The sequence below is a fragment of the Lutjanus erythropterus genome, chromosome 10 (assembly GCF_056507025.1).
Source record: "Lutjanus erythropterus isolate fLutEry1 chromosome 10, fLutEry1.hap2, whole genome shotgun sequence".
Classification (NCBI taxonomy): Eukaryota; Metazoa; Chordata; class Actinopteri; order Lutjaniformes; family Lutjanidae; genus Lutjanus; species Lutjanus erythropterus.
This window is the reverse complement of record NC_139326.1, coordinates 38,143,500-38,165,855: the sequence shown is the minus strand read 5'-3', so window position 1 is coordinate 38,165,855 and position 22,356 is coordinate 38,143,500. Positions and strand designations below refer to the sequence as shown.

At 37.4% G+C, this 22,356-nt stretch overlaps 1 protein-coding gene across 1 annotated transcript in view; it reads left to right on the top strand.

Moving 5' to 3' along the window:
- The first annotated feature begins 18,372 nt into the window (after window positions 1-18,372).
- The window catches only part of LOC146320835 (uncharacterized), a 28,407-nt gene continuing 24,423 nt past the window's right edge, over window positions 18,373-22,356 (top strand). The window contains exon 1 of the mRNA XM_084729240.1: window positions 18,373-18,495. The gene's annotated coding sequence lies outside the window, so the exon portion shown is untranslated. The remainder of the gene's footprint in view (window positions 18,496-22,356) is intronic.

Sequence of the window (22,356 nt, the reverse complement as noted above, 5' to 3'; positions counted from 1 at the left end):
CTCACCCCTTTTTGCTGTAATCTGGCAAGTTTACATTTTGTATTTTTAAACTGATGTTGATTAACATTCACTGATGCTATCAAATAAACAAATCAAGTAAACAATTTAAATATTCAATGTCTGCCATAATCTGCAAATAAATCCCAGTAAATTTTAGACACTGGACCTTCAGTACGCTGCGCATCAACAAGTTCAAATTCAGTTTTAGAATAAAAGCAGGTCAACCAGAAAATATCCCTCTAAAACACTGAAACATATAAAGACCAAAAGGTTTCATCTAAAGACTAGCTGGTTTTAAACTGAAATCAAGTATTAATAATGTGTAAATGTAAGTGACATTAGTGGACATTTAAAATCATTCTATTTATTAACATAAACACATATTTTTGAAACCTGGACTATTAATGCAACAAATAATGCTGATAATAATAATCTGCCAAATATGTAAATATACATTCATATGAACAAAGAGCATGACAAATTATTACTAGGTGCATTCTACAATATTTTGTCATTAAAAATAATACAAAAAATTCACGGTTGACTACATTTTTAAAATACGTTGATAATATCAGTCTGTCAAGTTTCAGACTATTCTGTGAGCTAAGTGGAGTCAGACACTGGAAGAAGCACTAATATGAACAGCATTAGTAATTTTTAATTAATCAAACATGAAAATCATTGAAAAACTGCAAACAGGGATTTAAAATAAGAATTTAAGGAGTAATATTTACTTAAACTTCCTTCAATTCATTTCACTCAACATGAAACTTCCTCTAGTATAAAGAAGAAACTATAAATGCAGTCCATTTTGCATTTTAGACAGCAAATAAAACAAGTTTACTAGTTTAAGTTGTGTTGTGTGAGACAAAAACTGCAGTTACATTTCTCTGATTACAGACAAAGAAATGTACATTTTGCTGCAATGTTATTTGGAAAGCAACTCATAAAAATTAATTTACTTCACAAAATGATGCAAAGAAAATACATTTACTCCTTTCTGAGCAGAATACACTTCAATAAAACCAAAACACACGAGCAAAAAAATCAGGTCTTACCTCATCAAAGGTTGGTTTGGGAATGAGGCCCAGAATTCTCAGAATTCTATTTGCAAAAGGTTCTGTTGTGATGTCACTGACCCTGACGTGATGTCACTGTCAGAGAGAACACATCAGTTCTATTTCCTTTTAAGGACTGGCAGCCATCTTGTCACAAATCCATATAAAAAACATTGATTTTTTAATGACTTTTTAAAGTGTACTTGCTATATTAAATCAGTGTTTCCTTCATCTGTCTTTGAGTAAACTGCCAGCCCCTGACTAAGTGACATATTTAAGCATGTTTCATATTATATTCAATACATAACAATAACCAGACAGAACAACTGTTTAACTTTACAATTAACAAAAATAAAGAACACAGTCACTGCAGGAAGTTTAAAATGAGAGATTTTATTGAAATTTAAGCAAATATTTTCCAGTGAATATTGCATCAGAGATGTTTGTTTCCTGATATTTTAGGAACATTTTCTCCAATTCTATAATACAGATGCATTATGTTTTTGTTTTGTTTTTAGGCCTTAGAAACTTCGGTTAATAGGCCTATTAAGTATTTTTAGTATCTTTTCTTTTGACAAATTTAGTTTTTTCTTTTTTTTTTCTTCTTTCTTTTCTACTGTTCTGATGCAGGATGAGGCTGTTTATCAGAGTGTGAATAGCTCTGTGAAGTTTATATCTTAGAGTGCACTTTAAATTTTAAAGATAAATTCATTGATTTGTCTTCACAAGACAATGGCAAGTTTTCCCTCTGTGAATCTTTGGCAGCCCATAGTGGGGGTCAGGACCCACAGGTTGGGAACCAGTGTACTAAATCACCACTGTAGTTGTCTTTAAAGGGACAGTTCACCCAAAAATAAAAAATTCATCATCCAATCATGATACTCGCTGTTGTCACATTGGATTGGGGCCAATCATGATACTCGATGTCCAATGTCAAATTGAAAGGAGACCAATCATGCCGTGGGGTGACATTGGACGTAGCCAACGTAACTTCTACATAGCCAACTTAACTTCATTTTCTTTGCGTACAGATGTACAGATGGAAAGCTGCCCAGCAAGTGAATCAGGAGACAACTTAACGTCAAAGTAAGTTACTTAACTACTTCATGTTTTCAGTCTAGCTCTTAAATAGTCATAAATGTTATATTTCCATCCGTTGAGTATTTTTTATCATTTTGTTTGAGTGCCATGTTACTGTTATACGGCAACCACAGCATTGTAACGCTACCATTATCACTAATATTGAGTAACTAATAGCCTGCTTTTTTCTTCTTAAATATTTGGTCATGTTATGCTAGTTATATTTCTATCTATATCAGAAAGTCATTTTATCATTATGTTGTCGACTGTCATATTATTGCTACACAACATCTTCAGTCAGCAGACAGCAACCGTTTTCGTTAGCTTTTTGGTAATGCCCGCTTTTTTCTTTAGAAATAGTGCCTGTCACATAAAGTTGGTTTATCATTATGTTGTCGGGTGTCACAGATAGCTATTGTTAACGCTACTAACCTTAATACCTGTAATATTACTGTGAGTGGACAGCCATGTGTAATTTACTGTAACCGTCACAGTATTACCATAATTGAAGAGACTGGTTGTGGCGCTCTCCTGTCATCCCGACCGTTTGGTGTAAGCTGGTCACAACATTGTGATTTATAACGGTGGCCTTACATGAGTGTGTGTATCTGCTGCAGTGTTCAGTGCATGTTCCCATTCAGTGTTTACTTGTTGTCAAGAGCTGTTGTGGGTGTGTTTACTTGTACCTACTGTTCTACTGCATTTATTAACTGGTTATCAAGCTACTTCACTAATGACATTATTTTAAAGAATAATGGGATTTACTAGCTCACCTGTAGGCTAGGAAAGAATGACTGTACTGTAAACTGTTTTTCTGCTGTATTTCCATGTCATTGGTGTACCTGAATGCAAAGAGAATGTAGTTGGCTTAACTTATAATGTCACTGTACACAGGTACCTGTTCAGCACATCATGTTTATGCTGCAATATACTTTTTTCTTTAAGAAAAATACCACAGCATATAAAGAGTTTAAAATGTTTCAGGAGTGAAAATGGGTGCCTTAGAATTCTGTTTGGTTCTCCCTTTTTCTTTTTTTCCTCTTTTTTCCTTTTTTTCATTCTGTCCCGATTATGAAAAATAATTAATAAAAAAGGCTCCTATTTAAAGAGTTTTTTGGGGGGCTTTTGCCTCTATTGAACAAAACAGGTGAAGGTACACTGGAAAGGTGAGAGAGACAAAGGAGACAACAGACAAAAATAAAACAGCATAAATTAAAATGTATATATTCATTCTTAATTAAAGTTAGAAACATCTGGTGGGCAGAATCAAACATTATGGTGGGCCAACTTTGGTCCGGGCACCCCAGTTTGAGCAGCCCTGATCTAAATAAAGACTAACAGACTCTACAGAGTCCAGATGAGTCTGTTTCTTATTTCCAATAACTGGATGGTTTGAGACAATTTGATTTAGAGGCATTTTTCATTCTCACTTATGTAAAGTGCCTCTAATTTGTGGGATACTTAAGTACAAGAGTAATGTACTTAGTTACATTTGACCACTGAAAAAAGCATAACATCTAAGTACAAGTAAAAGTTTGTTTAAGTGAACCAAACTCAAGCACACTGAGTCTGGCAGCTTTTTTGACCTCAAAGTACAAGTAACTTATTTAAAATTAGTATTAATAACAAGTTGATAAAAACTGAGTTAGGTGAACTCAGTATTTGTAATTAAACTTGATGTTAGTATTTACAGTGTAAAGTTTGAACTGCTGTGGTTAGACCAGACTCAAAAGTGGAGCACCACAGACCATACAGCAGTTTAATGTGAACACAAATCTGTTGATGAGGCATAACACCATAATTTTTTCAACCCATCTCAACATTGACATTTATTGAGAGCATTTTACACAACATAAAATAAAATCCATCTCTCTCCCCTCTCAAACCATTTCCATAGTCTGCTACACTACCAGACATCAAGGCACATGTCAGGTTGGAAAAACGTGATATTCGTCTTCTGATGTTATGTGTTTACCACAACTGTACATGCATACTGGAATACCTCCCCATTAATTATCTGCAATTAGTAGTGATTTTACACTTACTAATAAACCCTACACACTGTTGTAGTTTGTTAAATGTTCAGTTCTCTTTCCACCTCTGTATAATTGAAATAAGTGATGAAGGCAGCAGTAGAGCAGAAACTCCTTTGTTCTGTGAGCTAAAATGATGTTTCTGACAGTTGACTGTGGGACTTGGAGAGATATTTGACTTCTGTAACACTGGTTTCCTAAAAGAACAGGCTGCCTCACAGCGAGGTAAAGTGCTGAAAATATTTGAACTGACACTCATTTTTTTTCAGGTGGCTAAAATCATGTTTTATTGCTGACTCTGTCCACAACAGGACTCTGTTTAGCCTCTGTGCTGGTGTCCCTCACTGCTTCTAGGAAGTGTGTTGTACTGAACACCATCTACTGTAGGAAACACACTGACTTTGGATCAGTCGCTCAGACAACCACACTTCAAATAACCTGACTTTTATTTCTCTTACACTTGTAGATATGCAGCCTCAATGGAGGACATGTTGGAAGACGACCAAGTGAGAGAACATTTTCACTATGGTGAGATATTTATTCTCAGTATGACCAACTGCTGCAGACAAAATGTTTTCAATTGAGTTGCCTCTTTGTTAAAGGAGCAATCTGTAAAATATGGCCAGAATTTAAATTAAAGCATTCAACAAATGAACAAACATTATCAGGTTTATCAAGTTTGTTTTTCCAATATTCAATAATCAAATGTAATTGAAAGCAGCAGTCAGCAGTGAGTCTGGGGATGTGCTGCCCCCTTCAACAGATGGACATATTTTACATTCTGATCCTTTAAAGTTGTAATATGTAATATGTGAAAAGTTTAGAGAATTTCCACTGAAGCCAAACCTTCTGTTAACTAAAAGTGTTGCTTAAAGGGACAGTTCACCCCCTAAATCAAAAAAAAGTTTTGGGGATACCGGTCATAGCAATTTCTGCCTTCTTTTCAATATAATGGGACTAAATGGCACTTAGCTTTCAGTGCTCAAAGCACCGAAAAATACATTTAAAAATTTCAAAACCAAAATAATAATCCACAGACCTTGTTGTGAGCAGTTTCATGTAAGAACTACTCTTTTCTAGTAGTGACTGGGTCCTGATTTTTGAGAGACACACTGGTTTTTATCTTTTCTAATCTACTTCTTGGTGCTTTAAGGACCACAATCCGAGTGTCATTTAGTCCCATTATATTGGAGAGAAGACAGACATCTCTACGGCTGATATCTCTCACCAAAAATATTTAGGTGGATAAACAGTACTACTGACCAGAGGGAAGAAAAGTATTTTTGACTGTGGATGAACTGTCCCTTTAAGAGTTGCTTTTCACTTGGGTTTTGAATTTTACAGGCAGATGTCCCCCCCAGTGGTCCACTGTCAGAGAAGACATCGATGCAGCAGCTTCTTACATCTTCTTAGTGACGGGGGGACCACTTGGGCAACAAGGAGGCAAAAATTAGCAAAAAATTCAGTATAACCCCCTGCTTGTATCTCTGTGGAGACACAGCCCCGCACCTCCCTTTGCGCCAGGTTCCGCATGGCCGAAGCCATGAACAATGAACCTCCACAATGCCACCAGAATCCCTTTGTGCTGAGACCTTTTCTCTGGGCACTTTTTACTCTTCACTTTGGGTGTTGGACTTCAAGATTCAGTGAGGGTGATGAGGATCAAACACACAACCTCCAACTCCCAAACCGTCTTCTTACAACCTGAGCTACATATCAGGTGAAGAAGCCCTCGTTCCCAGAGGTTTTCATTTTTTTCTTTGGACTTTGGCCTTCAGAAGTCATTGAGTCATGTAAAGATTGAACCCACATCCTTCAACTCTCAAACTGTCCTCTTAAAACCTGAGCTATCCAATTGGACAGAGCAGCTCTGGTTCTCATGGGTCTTCACTCTTTTCTATGGACTGCATCCTTCCAAAGTCATTGTGGGAAATAAGAATTGAACCCATGATCTTAAATTCATAAGCCGTCCTTTTACTACCTGAGCTATTGAAAAAGATGCTCATACTTTGGTTGGTGTCTAATAGGAGTCTGGACAACCACATTTCTTTGACTTGAAAATGTAACAATTGTGTTTTCTTTTCCAGTAGAGACACGCCTGCCTTTCAGACTGAGCTTACACCTTGAGTTTAAACTGTAGTTGTATTTCTAGACCAAAATACTCAAAAGAAAACTTCAGAAAAAAGAAAAAGAAAGTCTCAGGGCAGGTGAGCTTGGACTTGATCCTCCAACCTCACATATCCAATAGTAGCCGCTTATCTTGTTGAGCTATTCCTGCTGACAATTATTTTTTTTCAACATTGCCAATAGTAGTCATACCTGTGGTCATGAGTTTGAGCTATTTGGAAACCAAGTGTTGGTGTCTCTAGACAAAGCCCTATTGAATCATTTGACAATGAACAACCACACTGATAGGAGATGATATTGATGCTCTGCAAGATCATGTTGAAGCTTTCAGGTCCTCCACCCCTCAGCAGGAAGTGTTTTAGCGTGAGGCAGAATGGGGAATTGAACCATCAACCTTAGAACAACAGACAATGGAGACTAACCCCTAGACTAATGCAATCACCCCCCCCCCCCCCCCCCCCCCCCTCCCCACGACCAGAATTGACTTGAGACTTGGTAGACTGACTATACTTGATATGACTGATGTTCATAAATGAGCAGGTGCTCCTACCCAGTATACTCAGTCTACCAAGTCTACCACAGTCATGTCAAGTCCACGTCAGCAGGAGTCTGCAGAGTCCCCACCAGTAGCACCAAGTCTGCCACAGTTAAGTCAGTTCTAGCTGAAGGAGGTGGGTGCAGTGGTTGTATTAGCTTGGAGGCTAGTCTCCAGGGTTTTGGTGTCCCAAGGTCGACGGTTCAATAACCCCATTCTGACCCATAGTTCTATAGTCCTAATATATTAGGATTATTCCCACATATGCTCTATAAACATGCCATTAAGAATGTAGTCGTAGTATATTTTTGAGATATGAATCTGATACACTGACAGACTGAACAGCAGGAGTTCATAAACAACCTGTAAAATGTTCAAAAATTAATTTAAATAACTTAGTTGATTTAAACATGTAATGTGAAACAGTCCTGTTGTTAACTGGTTGATCATCATTCAGGTAAGTGGTTGCAGATGAATGTTAATCTTCTTGGTTTAAGAACAATCATCTCCACATACACTGTGAATCAGAGCAGCCTGTAGGGGCCGTTGCTCTGCTGGTGTCTTTCAAAACAATAACACATGTCCTCAAGCAGGATTCAAACCAACACTGATCAGACAACTTCAGTCTTAGCCTCTCAGCCTCCTGAGCTCATCTCTCTGCAGCAAGTTCAGCTTGTCTGGAATTCTTTTAGAGTTGCTGAACAAAGTTCTGTTTCTGAAAACTTTCTGTCAGGATTCAGGTTTGAACCCAGAACCTTGACATCCTGCATCCAATACATAACTGAGTGAGCTGACGACTTTGGTTTGTCATGAATCAACCCAGCATGTCAACAAGTCCGCTTTGCACTAAGATGTCCTGTCTGAATGCTTTTCTGTCTTCACTTTGGGTGCTGGACTTCAAAATTCACTGAGCCTCATAAGAATGAAACCTAAGACAGTCCACTGTGATTCTGAACAGGCAGTTGACCTCTGTTTCTTAGAGCTTTTTTACTCTTTCTATTGAACACAGGCCTGAAAAAACAAGGATTGAACCTGGATCCTCAAAACTTAAAAACAGTGATCTAATTTCCTAAGCCAATGAATAAGAGACACATGAAATCTCTTTATTAGAGCTTTTCACTCTTTGTTGGATGCAGGTCTCAGAACTAAGTCAAGAGTTGAACCTGGTTCCTCAGAACTTGAAAGCAGTGTACTAACTTCATTAGACAATCTGTGATACATGAAATCTTTTTATTAGAGCTTTTCACTCTTTCCTGTTGTACCAGGATTCAACAGTAAGCCAAAGAGTGAACCAGGGTCCTCAAACTTGAAAGTAGTGATCTATCTAGCTGGATGGACGAACCAATGAATCACAGATATCCCAAGCCTCTTTCTGAGACCCCAAAAGTCCAGGTCCTGAAAGGTGAATAAATAAAGTTTCAATCATTCAATCAATCATCTTTTTGTCTTGCTGATTTTTATTTCACATATAATCATCAGCTTCAAAAATAAACACTTGCTTTAGCCGTCCCATTGTAACATCACACATGAAAAGCAAAACTACAGTTGATAGATTTTAAATCAAACACTCAGGCTGCTACAGGAAACCTCCACACACACATTCTGTGATGGAAAGATTCACAGATTTTCCTCACAAACATTAAATACTACTTTGATACAGTTTCCTACAGTAAGAATCGCTGCATTACAACATGCAGAATCACATTCTGAAGTTTCACTGGTTTACAGTTGGACATGAAGGCAAGTTTAAAGTCCACATTTCATAAAGAGAAATATATGTACATAAATAAAATGAAAGGTCACATCTACAATCGATTTAAGCCCCATTCATACTGAATTTCCATTTCTTCAGGAGAGCTAGGGAGACTGTTTTTCTGTGAAACTTTTTTTTTTAAACTTGATCATTTTTTCTTTTGGTGTAGTAAAACAGATTTGGAAAAAACTTCAAAATGGCTGAAAAAAGGTCAAGACACAAACGAATGTGACTTCTATGGATAGATGAAGGCAGAAATCTCTTCTCACACTTACCAAAAAGGACGTAAACTAACGTTAACATATTAAATCAATGACATTATATTCTGTATATTTTTTTAGCTTCTTTTATAAGTAAGAAGTGAACATGAGTTGAAAAAAGTTGTTCATTGACTGTTTCCATGGCAACACTGATGAATGCAGCCATAAAAGTTTGGTTTTCTTTGATTTGGAAGAGAAAGATCACGCACCCTGGTGAAAAAGTTTGGCTGTAAAAGCCAGAATTTGTTGGTCTCTGGGACATTCTGCTGCGGACGACTCGACACCAGAGTAAAATTCAGCTTCTTGTGCTTTGACTGTTTCTGACTGATCACAACTTTTGTAACTGAGAATCATTCAAACATGATTTAGGGCATCAGACAACAGTTTGCATGACTGGTCAAAAAATTCAAAAGCATTTTCAGACATTTTAAGCCTAAATTTTTCTCACGACACTGTTACCATGACAACACTGCTTGTTTTAGTGTGTGTTTGCAATGCATCATGGGGATGAGTCTGCTGTAAAAAGCACATGTGAATTCACATAATTTCTTCCCTCATTTGCTGGAAAATGCTAAACTCCAAGTGTCAAGTGTATTACTATTATTCTTTTTTTTTTTTATTATTCTAATTTTTCTATTTAAAAAAAATAGAAAGAATGAAAGAAAGAAAAGGGGCAATAGTCTGGAAACTCAAATATTTTTTCCATCCTCTTTTCTTTTGTCCGTAGTTATTCAGAGCCTGAAGTTCCTCAAATCAAATCCCACAGTGTTCCATACTGTGTAGGAACCCTGATAGACTCTTCTGCACCAACAAAATCTGGGGAAAAAGTTTCTTTCTGAGACTTCGGGTCCAAAAGTTTCCGGTTGTTAGCAGCTCCCTGTACAGACAACTATAACTGGATCATTTTGATATTGACAAAGCCTTAGAAATCTGATTAATCATCTTTCATTGATGATTTCTAAGCAGATTTATGGAGGTTTGATTGTGATGGACATCAGAAATGTCACACTGAATGATATCAACATGTGTTTCAGGTTCAGATTTGGATTTGTCCTGCTCAGTATTTGTACTTACTACAGACTAAATCCTGGAATTTCATTTCCCTCCACTGGCACAAAAACTGTGATTTCATTAAAACCGTTGTAGTTATGAAAATGCCGTTTCATGTGAATAAAGGCCGGAGTCTGGTGAACTGCTCAAACTTTGAATGACTTTTCTATGTTACAGTATGGTGAAGCCACATGGCAGCATAGAGGGGTGATTTTTGAGTGTTTTTCACAAAAATCCCATTCACTCTGAATGGGAAATTTTTCGCAATTTTTTTGTGATTTTCGTGGAAACGATTTAGTGAATAGTAGAATAATCATAACCTATATCTACGGTTCTGCACCTTTTCCTCTAAATTTTGCCAGTGGTGAGTTTTGAGTCTGTCTAAGCTTACTAACATTTAAAAAAAAAAGAAAAGTGTATGAGGAAAGTTGAGAATTTAATAGTTGTGGCTGCAGCTGTTTCTGTTTTTGACCAAAAATGGCTTTTTTGAGGGTAAAGGTTGCTGATCCCTGCCCTAGGGGCTGAGGTGCCAAAACTTTTTCCACCTGCTCTCACCAATGGATTTTTAAAATGCTTGTAATACTCATTTTGTCCACAAGAGGCTGAAATTCACCACTATTAAAAGAAAGACAACATGAATGCTTTTAGTGTGATTTAAAACATGGGATAGTGGTACATTGCAGCTTATGGCCAAATTCAGTATTGCAACAATGAACACACTCACCTGTCAAAACTTTTTTCACTTTAATGGATAAAGTCCATCATATTGAGGCAGTTAAAAAACAGCAGTCATCATATAGCAACACGTATGTGACTTCTGTTTAACAGGCTGCCATCACAGGATGTTTAAGTCATCAGTTGTCTGTCTCGGGTGTCTTCCAGAGCAGCTATCCACCAGATGGCAGATTATCCATTTACTACAGGGTTGATGTGCAAAGGCCAGACCAAAACAACCTCTTCGCCATATTTGTAACCTCAGCAGTCTGTGTGTCATGCTGTGACTCAGTCACACAGCTTTTCCAGCACCAATCAAACCATTATTTTCTGACCTGTTAATCAGCAGAGCATTGTATCTTCAAAGGCATTCTTGTGATCCAAAACAAAAGAGAAAAATCTGGATATTTTAACTCCCCGAGTTAAATCTGAGGCTAAATATTGGTGTTATTCTAGATTCAGATTTAAGTTTCAAGTCTCACATTAACAAGGTGATGAAAACACATTTTTCCACTTAGAAACATGGCTAAAGTATGACCATGGATAAATCAAAAAGATGCAGAAAAACTGATTTGATTTATTTCATTTAGAGTTGCATTTAATGTCCTCTTCCTTACATACAAAGCCCCTATGGGCTAGGATCAAGCTACACTGTGAACTCTCTTCTCACTCAACACTGTGAGCATCTGCTGCTGGTTTATTTGAGGTTCACAAAAACAGCTGAAAGAAAATTGGGGATGCAGTGTTTGTCAGTCACACCCTGAAGCTCTGCAGCACACTACCTAGAGATGCCTATGAGAAGCCAGCTTGTAAATCATTTTTAGAAGTAAGCTAAAAACTTCTCTCTCCTCTTTAGCCTTTAACTAGCTCTGACCTTCCAGATACAGCCCTGAAACTCTTTTTTTGCACTTTGCTTTGTACTTGTGCACAACTGCACCTCTTTGCAAATGTTGTCTTTTATTTTATACATTCTATGTACACTCTAAACTCTGGAACCCCACCATATCCGTACACTGGACTCTGTTGCAAAATTTAAAACCGCCGTACATAGAGGGAAGCTTGTTAAGAAAAATGTCGGGTGGTAATCAGATCCAGGTTGAAATATGCTAATAAGGGATAGTTCAATTTGGGTTCAGACAGAATTCTGCTGGCTTGGCCCTTATCAGGCTCAACTTTTCAGGCCCAATTAAAGCTCTACCAGGTACCAGACAACAACCAAAATTATCCTTCTATAAGAGATAGCATAGGAGAAGCCCCTTTGTAAAATTTCTGCGTTTGTATTGCCAGTGCTCTTTGCAGGTGCAGGGAGTAAAGAGAGAGTAGTTCAGTTTTATCAAGTAAAAGGTAGGTGTGAGTGTAAAAAAAATGTCTGTATGTTTATTCTCAGAATAAATCCTGCTTTTAAAAGGAAAGTTAGCTACTTTTCAACCAGGAAAACCACCGTGGCCAGTAGCTATGAAACAGACAGCAGTGTAATCCAATTTCACCCTGTCAAAGTACGTTGCATAAAAGTGCTTGTTTTTGCCACTGACAGGTTGAGATTGTTATTCTAAGTGTCTGAAAACATGATGGAAACGATCCTTACAGAGATAGACATATTTCATGGCATGATGTTGCCCTTGGGCAACAAATTACCTCGTTGAACCTCTCACCACCCACTTAATTGTTCTTAATTAGAAATATGTATAATATCACAAGACATATCTGAAGTGGGCGTGGCCTTTTATCTGGGAGGGGAGCAAAGCTACAACTGACATAGTGCCAACAACTGGAAAGATAAATATCACTTTTTAACTTGTTTAATTTAAGTAACATTTCATATGTATGTAAAGAACTGTATTTGATTATTTAAAGACTTGTTTTCTATTTATTTATATATGAAAACTACTTTTTTCTTTGTTGTGTCCGGGGAACATTGTACAGCTAGACCACTTTGTTTGAGCAATATGCTGAAGCATAAGATGTGCTCAGATTTAATAGTTGATTAATCACTCAATTATTTTCTTGATTAATAGCTGTTTGTTTTAAAATGTCAGAAAATGGTGAAAAATGTCAGTTAGTGTTTCCCAAAGCCTAAGATGTCTTGTCAAATGTTTTGTTTTACTCACAACCCAAAGATATTCACTTTATTGTCATAGAGGAGTAAAGAAACCAACAAATATTCACATTTATGAAGCTGGAATAAGAGAATTTTTACAGTTTTTTCTTGAAAAAAATACTCAAACTGAATCAATTATCAAATTAGTTAATTAATTTAATAATTTATTATTGGATTAATCATTGCAGCTCTATTCAGATGAATAATAATGACAATATTCAGTGTTTTTACTGTATCTTACAGGGAGTGCAGAACATTTTATGGGCGAATAACATCAACCAAAAATGCTTCCAACCAAAAGATTTTGATTAGATTTAAAATAAAAAAAACATAAACAGACAAAAACTAACTGCAACTAACTGCTTGTGTATAAATGACTTTGTGTGTATTTGCATGAAAGATTATGTCTGAAATGTGAAGTCCACCTCCACATCCACCAACAACTGCTTCCTGAGGTTCCACACAATAAGAAATCAGTGTACTTTGTCAAAAAGTGAAACAGTGATTCAATAAGCTCTTAATAAAATAGCATCAAGTGTTTATTTTGGCCAAACCAGTCAGTGAATGTTGGAACAGTGTAAAGACAAACCAGTTGGGGTGAGTTTTATTTTGTTTCTGTTGTATTTTAATTAAGTGTGTTCTGTGATGACCTGGAGAGTAAGATTAGTGTGCTTGTCAGTGCAGTCTGGTGGCTTTGACAGCAATATACAACATCTGTTTCTGGTTAAACAAAAAGGATCTTACTCTTTAACTTTTACTCTTTAGTCTTAACTTTCCAGTTATTTACACACTTTCAACACGTCATCAAACTACTTTACCTTGCTGTATACGCAGTGGAAAACACCACCACGCCAGCACAAAACTCAATAAGTGTGTGTCGATTTTGCTCTTCCCAGGTTGTAGCTGGTATTGCAGTGTGCATATTTAAGCCAGGAATTCTCTGTATTATGTGCTTTATGTGGAATCAGGAAATACAAAGAGGCCTTTCAGATGTGAGAAAAAAAGGTTAAAAACAACTTAATCCATACATTAAGGTTTTTATGTGTGTTCTGTGTGTAAGGATTATATTTTTGATATGACTTACCTCAGCATAAAATGTTACATTGTGGGAGGGTAAAGATAATCAACTATGACAAAAAACTGTATTACAACACATGCTGACAAAAAGATGTGTCTGCAGGTGTTTATTTGACTTATTTATTTAGAATTTGATTTGATCTCATCGGTGGAAATTGTAAGTACTTTCCTTTATCAATCATTGGTAACACTAAAGGGATCATTCATCCCAAAATGAAAATTCTGTCATTATCTACTCACTCTCATGTCGACTGAGGGTTGGGTTTAGTTTTTCAGTCCACAAAACACTGCTGGAGTTTCACAGGAAAACAGTGTTGCGGAATCTTCCAAACAATGGAAGTGAATGGTGACCAGTTTTCACGTAAAAAAAAAAACCCCACCAGAATAAAAACATAAAAGCCCCTCTATACTGCTCGTCTGGTGTAATCCAAGTTATTTCGTGTTTTTTACACCATGTTTTTAGCCTGAATTTTCACTGTAGATACTTAGCTTGGAGCCACGTTCATGTGCACATGCACACTGTTGGAACTCAGTGTGTGTGTTGTGGCGGTGTGCAAACGGCATGTCGGGGCTTTAGGAGACTTGAATTACACCAGACAAGTGGTATGGAGGCATTTTATGGTTTCTTTCCAATTGTTTTTCTTTTTTGCAAACTGGTTACCATTCACTTCCATTGTTTGGGAGATCCTGCAAACTTTCTGAAATACTAACTGATCTCTCCTCAGGGATCCTACAGATTTTTAACAGTAAAATTAAAGCACTTTCAAGATACCTAAACCAAAAATTTCTAGCTTCTCAAAGCCTTTATCACATCACATCTAAATTATTATAAATGCAATTACAAATTGCTTTGTACCTACAGCAATAGCAATAGTGTCTCTTTATTTTACTAGCTGTTCATAACTTTGATTGCATGTTTTGATCATGAGTAAGGGGACTTCTCTAGCTAAAAATGACAAATATGATGATAGGATCTTTTAATTTGAAACAGAGTCTGAAGAAGAAAGCCTGAGTTAACAAAGCAAGTTGATAACCACCTTTGTGATACCTGTTATCTCTGAGTTTTAGGTTTTCTTGAGCCAGTTCATGCAAAAAGAAAAAAGAAAAAAACCCTAGCTGTGTTGAGTTTCCTTCATAGTACAGCCCTCAGTAGTGGCAAAAGCACTAGCAAAATACTAAATTAGAGAAAAATCAGTCAGGAGGGATAAGACAAGAGAAATGGTCTGTGACCACCACCTGCAGAACCATTCACTTTTTGTTGCCTCTCCTGTCACTTTCATTTTTCTCCAAAGCAAGTGAAACTGATTCACAATCACTTATGCTTCATAACTGGACAGATCAATACCCCAGAAGTTTAATTGACTTGATGGTATACTGTGATGATTAAAGGGATAGTTCACCCAAAAATGAAAATTCAGTCATTATCTATTCACCCTCATGCTGATTGAAGGTCAAGTTTATTTTGTTAATCTGCAAAATACTTCTGGAGTTGTTGCAGTGTTGAAAAACAACAATGGATAAAAAATTAAAAAAAACATAAAAAGCCTCCATTCTGCTTGTCTGGTGTAATCCAAGTCTCCTAAAGTCCTGACATGCCGTTTGCACATCGTCACAACACACACAGTTCAGACGGTGTGCGTGTTCACATGAATGTAGCTCCAAGCTAAAGATCTACAGTGAAGATTCGGGTTAAAAACATGCTGTAAATGGCATTTTTAGTTAACTTGGCATGTTGGGGCTTTAGGAGACTTAAATTACACCAGACAAGCAGTATGGAGGCATTTGATATTTTTATTCTGTTGTTTTTTACACGTGAAAACTGGTCACCATTCACTTCCATTGTTTGGGAGCTTCTGCAATGTTGTTTTCCTGTGAAACTTCAGCAGTGTTTTGTGGACTGAAAAACTAAACCCAACTTTCAATCGGAATGAGAGTGAGTAGTTTTCATTTTTGGGTGAACTGTCCCTTTAAGGTTTTCCCTTTTTTGAGCAGTTAGTTTAGTTTTATTTTTGATTAACGGGTGTGCAAACAGTACACCTTAACTTGACATGCTAGGAAGCAGTTTATTATTTATAGATTTAGTGATATGTCATTTAGAGTTGTGTTTGTGTCCACCTGATGACTTTAAGTCCATTATTCAGTCTCTTTTACCTGTCTTTAGTCGTTACCAACTCCTGCAGCTTTTTATCTGCTGCATGTAGCTGTAGCTGCATTTCGATAGCCAACATTGGCCTCACAATATGATTGTATTCCCCATCAAGATGTCTGTCTGCATGTAAGCAATGGACAGAAGACCTTGTTGCATTTGTTGTTTTAAATAGTCATAAGCACATAAATTCTTCCTCAGCAGTGACAAGCGACCTTATCAGCGGGGGCAGCCATGTTGGATAATAATGTGCCTCTGGTTATCCACAGAATATTATATATACAGATTGTACACCCTCTGGCTTTTTGGAGAAAACTACAATGAACAACACATTAAACAAATGCCTCTGTGTCTGACCTTAGGTCTCATGTAAGCATAAACAGCATTTGAGAAGATGAGTAGAGACAGTGAGACAGAGAGGAGGAGGTGGAAGAGCACCGGAGCAACATGAAAAAAGTCATTACAAAGTCGTGGTAGTGGCCAGTAGCACTGCAGCTCTGTGGAGACACATCTGGCTGCAAGATGCTGCACATTGATGCTTTGGTATTAATAATATAATGTCAGTGTGTGTTTTCATGACAGATCATAGTTTGGAGAGTCGACAGAGTAGTAGGGGATTCCTCATGTGAAAGATCTTGTACTTAACATTATGGGGCTAGGTGTTTCACAGTTTCACTATTTACACTATGATCAAATTTTTCAAATACAGAAAACAGTAATCAACATCTTTGCCACCCATGAGAGAAAGTGTTCAGACTTCCTTCAAAAATTGCACAGGTTTCTAAGTTGCTGAGTCAGCAGAAAATGTCTAACTTTGTGAAAAATTCTGCAAATATTATACATGATTCTATGGTGTCTGTTTGTCCCAGTGTGTTGGTTACTACTGTTGGGCCACCAGTTAAAAACAACAATGCATTTGGTCTTTGCAAATGTAAATGATGTTGCAGGAAAGTAAGGTCTAATCTCAGGTAGTCACTCAAGACGCATGTGGAAACGCATTGTAATGGCAGGTGTGAACTGGGATTCTTAAAGCTGTCCACTTGTGATCAGATCACCCAATACGCATGTTAATGCCAGGTGTAAACAGGGCCGATGTGTCTTGATAAAAAGCTCTGTGATGAGACAAAGTGTTTTTACTTCAAAGACAGAACTTTGTGGGTGAATCTACCCGCCCAGCTTTAACTTCCTCCTTGGATTGTCTCTCACACTGTGAGGAGAGTTAGGTCTGGAAAACAGGGGCGAGTCTAGAGAATAAGAGCGAATAATAAAGTCTGCATTAGTTCAAACTCACACCAAGCCTATAGAGATAAATATCACAACAGGTCAGATGAAAATTGTGTCATTTTGATTGTGGGGTGAACTATCCCTTTAAAATTACCTCTACCTTGAACATGTATTTATTTTATAAGACTGAAAAACACTGCAGGAGCTTCGCAGGAAAACAGTGATACAGAATATCTCCAACAATGGAAGTGAATGGTGACCAGGTTTCAAATGTAAAAAAAAAAAAAAAACACAGAATAAAAACATCACATCTCCATACTGCTCGTCTGGCATAATCCAAGTCTCCTAAAGTCCTGACATGCTGTTTGCACACTGTCACAAAACACACGGCGCATTTGCATGTGAACGTGGCTTCAAGCTAAGGATCAAGAGTGAAGATTCAGGCTGTTTGAAAACTGGTCACCATTCTGCAACGCTGTTTTCCTGTGAAACTCCAGCACTGTTTTGTGGACTATAAAACTAAAGCCAGCTTTCAACTGGCAGAATATAATGACTAAATTTAAATTTTTGGTTGAATACAAACACAAGTGAAGTGCACATCATTATGTCAGCAATTGTAATGTATAATATGATAAACATTATTCTGAAATCCATAACCTCCATAATCAATACTTTTACTTTTTGTAAAAGTGTTGTCCTCAAGTGAGATTTTGAATTCAGGACTTTTACTTTTAAAAGAGTACTTTTACACTGTAACATTGTCAGTTTTGCTCAAGTATAACATATAAATCCTTTCCCCACCTCTGCTTAATATACTTGACTAGTTAATGTCTCCAATGAATGAAATATTGAAATGCAGACTGTATGGCTGCACTATTCCATCACATAGAAATATTCTTGATGTTTTGTGCATTATTTTATAGTCTATGCAAAATTACAAATATTAACAACACTGTACCCATTAAAGTACCCTTAAGCTCTGTGGGTTTGAAATACTTTGACCACACAGACAACATGAGATTGTAAAGATGGTGGTCACTATAAAGCTTGGCACTTACCACCTAAAAAACGTGTGCATTTGTAACATTTTTAGGATGCTGATGTGATAAAGTCAGTGTTGCGTTGTTACAAAAGCCGACCTCAGTGATTTTGGGGTTATGGGGGGTTAGACTGGATAATGGTTTTGTTACATAAGGCAGTTGCACAGGATTGGTGGCCTGAGCCGAGCATGCGCAGAGCGCGGCACCTCACAACATAATAAACCTTTAGCGTGTTTACGGAATTTAAATTTAACAGTGAGAGTTTTGAAGGAAAGGAAAGGCTGCCAGCGAAGAGTGGAGGTGAGTTTGTGTGTCTCCGTGCTGGGCTCTTTCTCTGTGCCTGTGTGTGCGTTGTGTGAGTGTGTGCAGTTTACTGGGTATTCTCTTTGTGCACTTATGGAATTAGGAGGCAGAAACGAGGACGGGCTCCCGCGGCATCTGCTGGAGTGGAAAGCGGGCAGGTATTAAATATAGACTATCGCGAGTACATCCAGTTCTCACGGCTTTATTGTGAACACAGACAACACAGCAAGTCAATGCTACTACTGTGCCGTGCTGGACTAAGACGACGCGTCAAACACAATTATGTAGTTTTTTACAAAGAACAAAATGTTCTCAATTCAAACATCCTGTCCGAAGATGAGACTTGTGCTTTATACGTAAACTTTAACTTTTAATTCATTTTAAATGTACACGGTGCTGTCTTTAACTATAATATAACATGTATAGCAGCTATTTCTTCTAATTAAGCTAGCATTTGTTGCGTACTAATTTAGTCGCGTGCGTTTTAATGTAACCACACAGACCAATAACTTATTGAGATCATTAGCGAGCGTCAATTAAGCTCCTTTTTCGCTAATTTAAAGAAAACTGAGCAAACTTGAAGGGTTTAAAGTGGGGGAGGTATTTTTCATTGTGAGTTTACGTGTCTGAAATGTGTGGAAAAGTTGTTTTTAGTGCTGCTGTTGGGACACAGTTGTAGTCTTCATCACAGGCAGCGTGGCTACAGAGCACACGCCCCCTCCCCCAGTCTCCCTCGCGCACACACACTCAGAGAAAGACACACACACCCTCCCCCTATCCCATTCGCGACTACCGTGACTTAGGAACTCTTTGTTCTCTTTTACTTTATCACATTTTCAGACAGTCTGGCTTTTTAGTCTAATTAGTTTCGCAAAGACTCGTCTCTATTTTGCCGCCTCTTGGACGCTTTGTGCGTTGATGAAAGAAAAAGTGCGCACTCAGCGATTTGTGCAGCAGCAGCGCTACTAAGTTACCGCGCGCGCTCTCGTTTTCTACACTAGTCTTCAGCTTTTTTACGACCATTTTTATTCAGGTATTTCCATGAAAGTCACGTCATTATCAACTTTTAAAGTTTGCAATGTTCATACTAACTAAAATAACGAGCCACACTCTCATTCTGTGTTGCCCTTGTTATTGGAACATCATGTACCAAATGTCTTGTGTTTTAATTATCTCTGTCTTTTTGTCCCTCTTTGTGTGTCAAAGACAAAACAGTCTCGAAGAAATGTTGCACAAGCTTGTTTTGAAGAACTTCTCAGAGTGTTTTAGGCAACATGCCCAGCATAGAGCGCTTTAATAAGAGAAAGCAAGTGTGAAATGTCTGCAAACACGCACCTATAAAGCATGGTTTATAGATGCATGTCTGTGGTATTCACTACTCCCTTTCCCCTGAGGGAGCACTGGGCCTGCTTTCACCAGGGCCATGCATACAGCAGAACACAAACACACAGTCAGCTGCCAGGTTTGTTTTCTCTCTCACACACACTGGCACAAAAGACAGACTGGACTTTCTGCTTTGCTGGTGATGTTCAGTGACAGACTGTGTGTGTGTGTGTGTCAGTGGGAGACATGGCGGGATAGGAGGACAGTGTGATAGCAGCATGCATAATAGATGTTGGTCTGTATATATATGGAAGGCCATTACTGCCAGTGTAGCAAAAAAAAAAAAAAAAAAGATCCCACAAGTCATTATGAGAAACTTTGAAATAATGCGCTAGTGTCTTCAAAGACTATTACTACTTATTTTGAGAGAATTTCATTTTGTTAAGATATAATAATTGGTGAAAAGTCATTACTTTTAGAAAACTTATTAATTTGTGATACAAACTCATTATTTTTGAGAGTTTCTCTTTATTCTTAAGACTGTCTCAGAGTTTTTTATTATTTTGAGATAAGTAAGTCATTATTTTGTGAACATTTATTATTTTGTGATACTAACTAATTTTGAGAAGGTTTCTCATTCTTCAGATTCTTTCTCATTCTTACAAGATCTTTCCCCCCACATTGTTGGAAATGGGCTTCCATTTTTTTTTTTTAATTAACTGAATTCAGTCATTGTCATCAAAGTCTTCAAAACGAATGAATCGCATCAGCACACGAATTGCTGATTTGATATGTCTGACCAAGAAATGGTTGAATTCTCAATGTTGTGGGATTACAACTGTCCCTAGATAACTCAGATGTTTTTATGCCCTCAACGAAATTATAAGCCTGATGCAAAATTCCCTGCATAGTGCACTACTGAAAAGGTCACAAATGATCAAGACAGCTGTGTCAAAAATGGTGATGGTTGAATGCCTGTTTTACAAGAAGTTTTGGGTGTGTCAGAAGAATTAATTAAGGGACTTTCAGTATTTGATACCTGTGTAATTGCACAGAACATCCCACAAATGCTATTGGCACAACATGTTACCTGCTGCATGTGTTGTAGATGAGAGCTAAAGGTAGGGTTCTTCTGTATGCATTCGACAAGCAGCTTGTTTAAATTAGACAGCACAGACTGCCTTGATCAATTCAGTGGCGTTTAAATGTTGATCAAGAGACAGATTGTCTTTTGGCCTACTTTGTAGTGAATAAAAGTGGACAGGAGTGTAGTGTCTGATTGGTTTATAGATGGATTTGTGGTATTCAAACTCTGCCTCGAGGGAGTGGTTAGCTCTGACACACACAAACATAACAAACTGGACTTTATGCTTGGCTGGTGATGCTCATGACAGTGTGTGAGTGTGCTGTTGAGAGAAATGGAGCAGTAGAGGACAGTACAGTGGATGTGTTGGATGGATGCTGTCTCCAGTTTAACACCACAGGGTTCAATTCTAATGTTTTTTGGTTAGAAATCTACTTGCCCAGAGTAAAGTTTTACCTGCCCAAATTACAACAACTTAAGTTAACTGTCAGCTTTAATCTAGGGCTGCAATGTTTATAAAGTATCACAAATAGTGCGACTTGTCTATCCCACTAATGTCTTTAAATTTCTATTTTGTCAGTCTAAATCCCAAAGGAATTCAATTTAAATTGATAATAAATGGGAAAATATTGTAAATTTCCTCAAAAAAACATTGACTGCCATTTTGCATGAAAAATTGCTTCATTACAACTTTAATGTTTGATTTTTTTTACCACTTGCCCAGTAGGGGAAAGTGAGTTGCCAGATTTACTAGACCAACATGGCATTTTACTTTGGGGCAATCCATATTGTTGAGTCCTGACTGTAGCCGGTCAGAGCCTTCGTTGAAAGCGTGCAAACTTTCAGGGTGTTGGGTCCCTGGATCATTCTTTAAAAATTAGTAATGTCACATCTCCACTGCGTGAGCTTTCTTGATATTCCTACATGTAAGTGGCACTCGAAGGCATGGAGTAACAGGGAACAATTGTTTCATTTTTAAAAAAAATATTTTATGTTAGTTACGTACATGTACATAAATGATTTAGACCATTCTTGATATATTAGACAGAAGTCGTCATATCTCATCAAGGGTTGCAGAGCTGAGAGAAAAGTTATATTGGAAGTTCCTCATATGTAACAAATTGCCAATTTCTGCTAACCATGTCTGAAAAGAACACATCCTGTTTTCTCCAAAGGGCTAAAATGTCCGCTTTGCAATATCCATGCCATATTGTATTGGCAATGTATTAGTCTGCTGTAATATCACAGTTATATACTTAAGAAAAGCACTTAAAAATATCCATTCAGAACTTGTTTTGCTTGGGCCAAGTCTGAAAGAGGTGGCCCAGAGTGCCTCTTCTGATTTTCATTTTGGACAAACTGGGGAGATAGACATGTAGAAAGACTGTAGTTTGAAACAGGAATAGTGCAGCCTCTGAAGGACTGTAAATTGATTAAGTTGGTATCTGGAA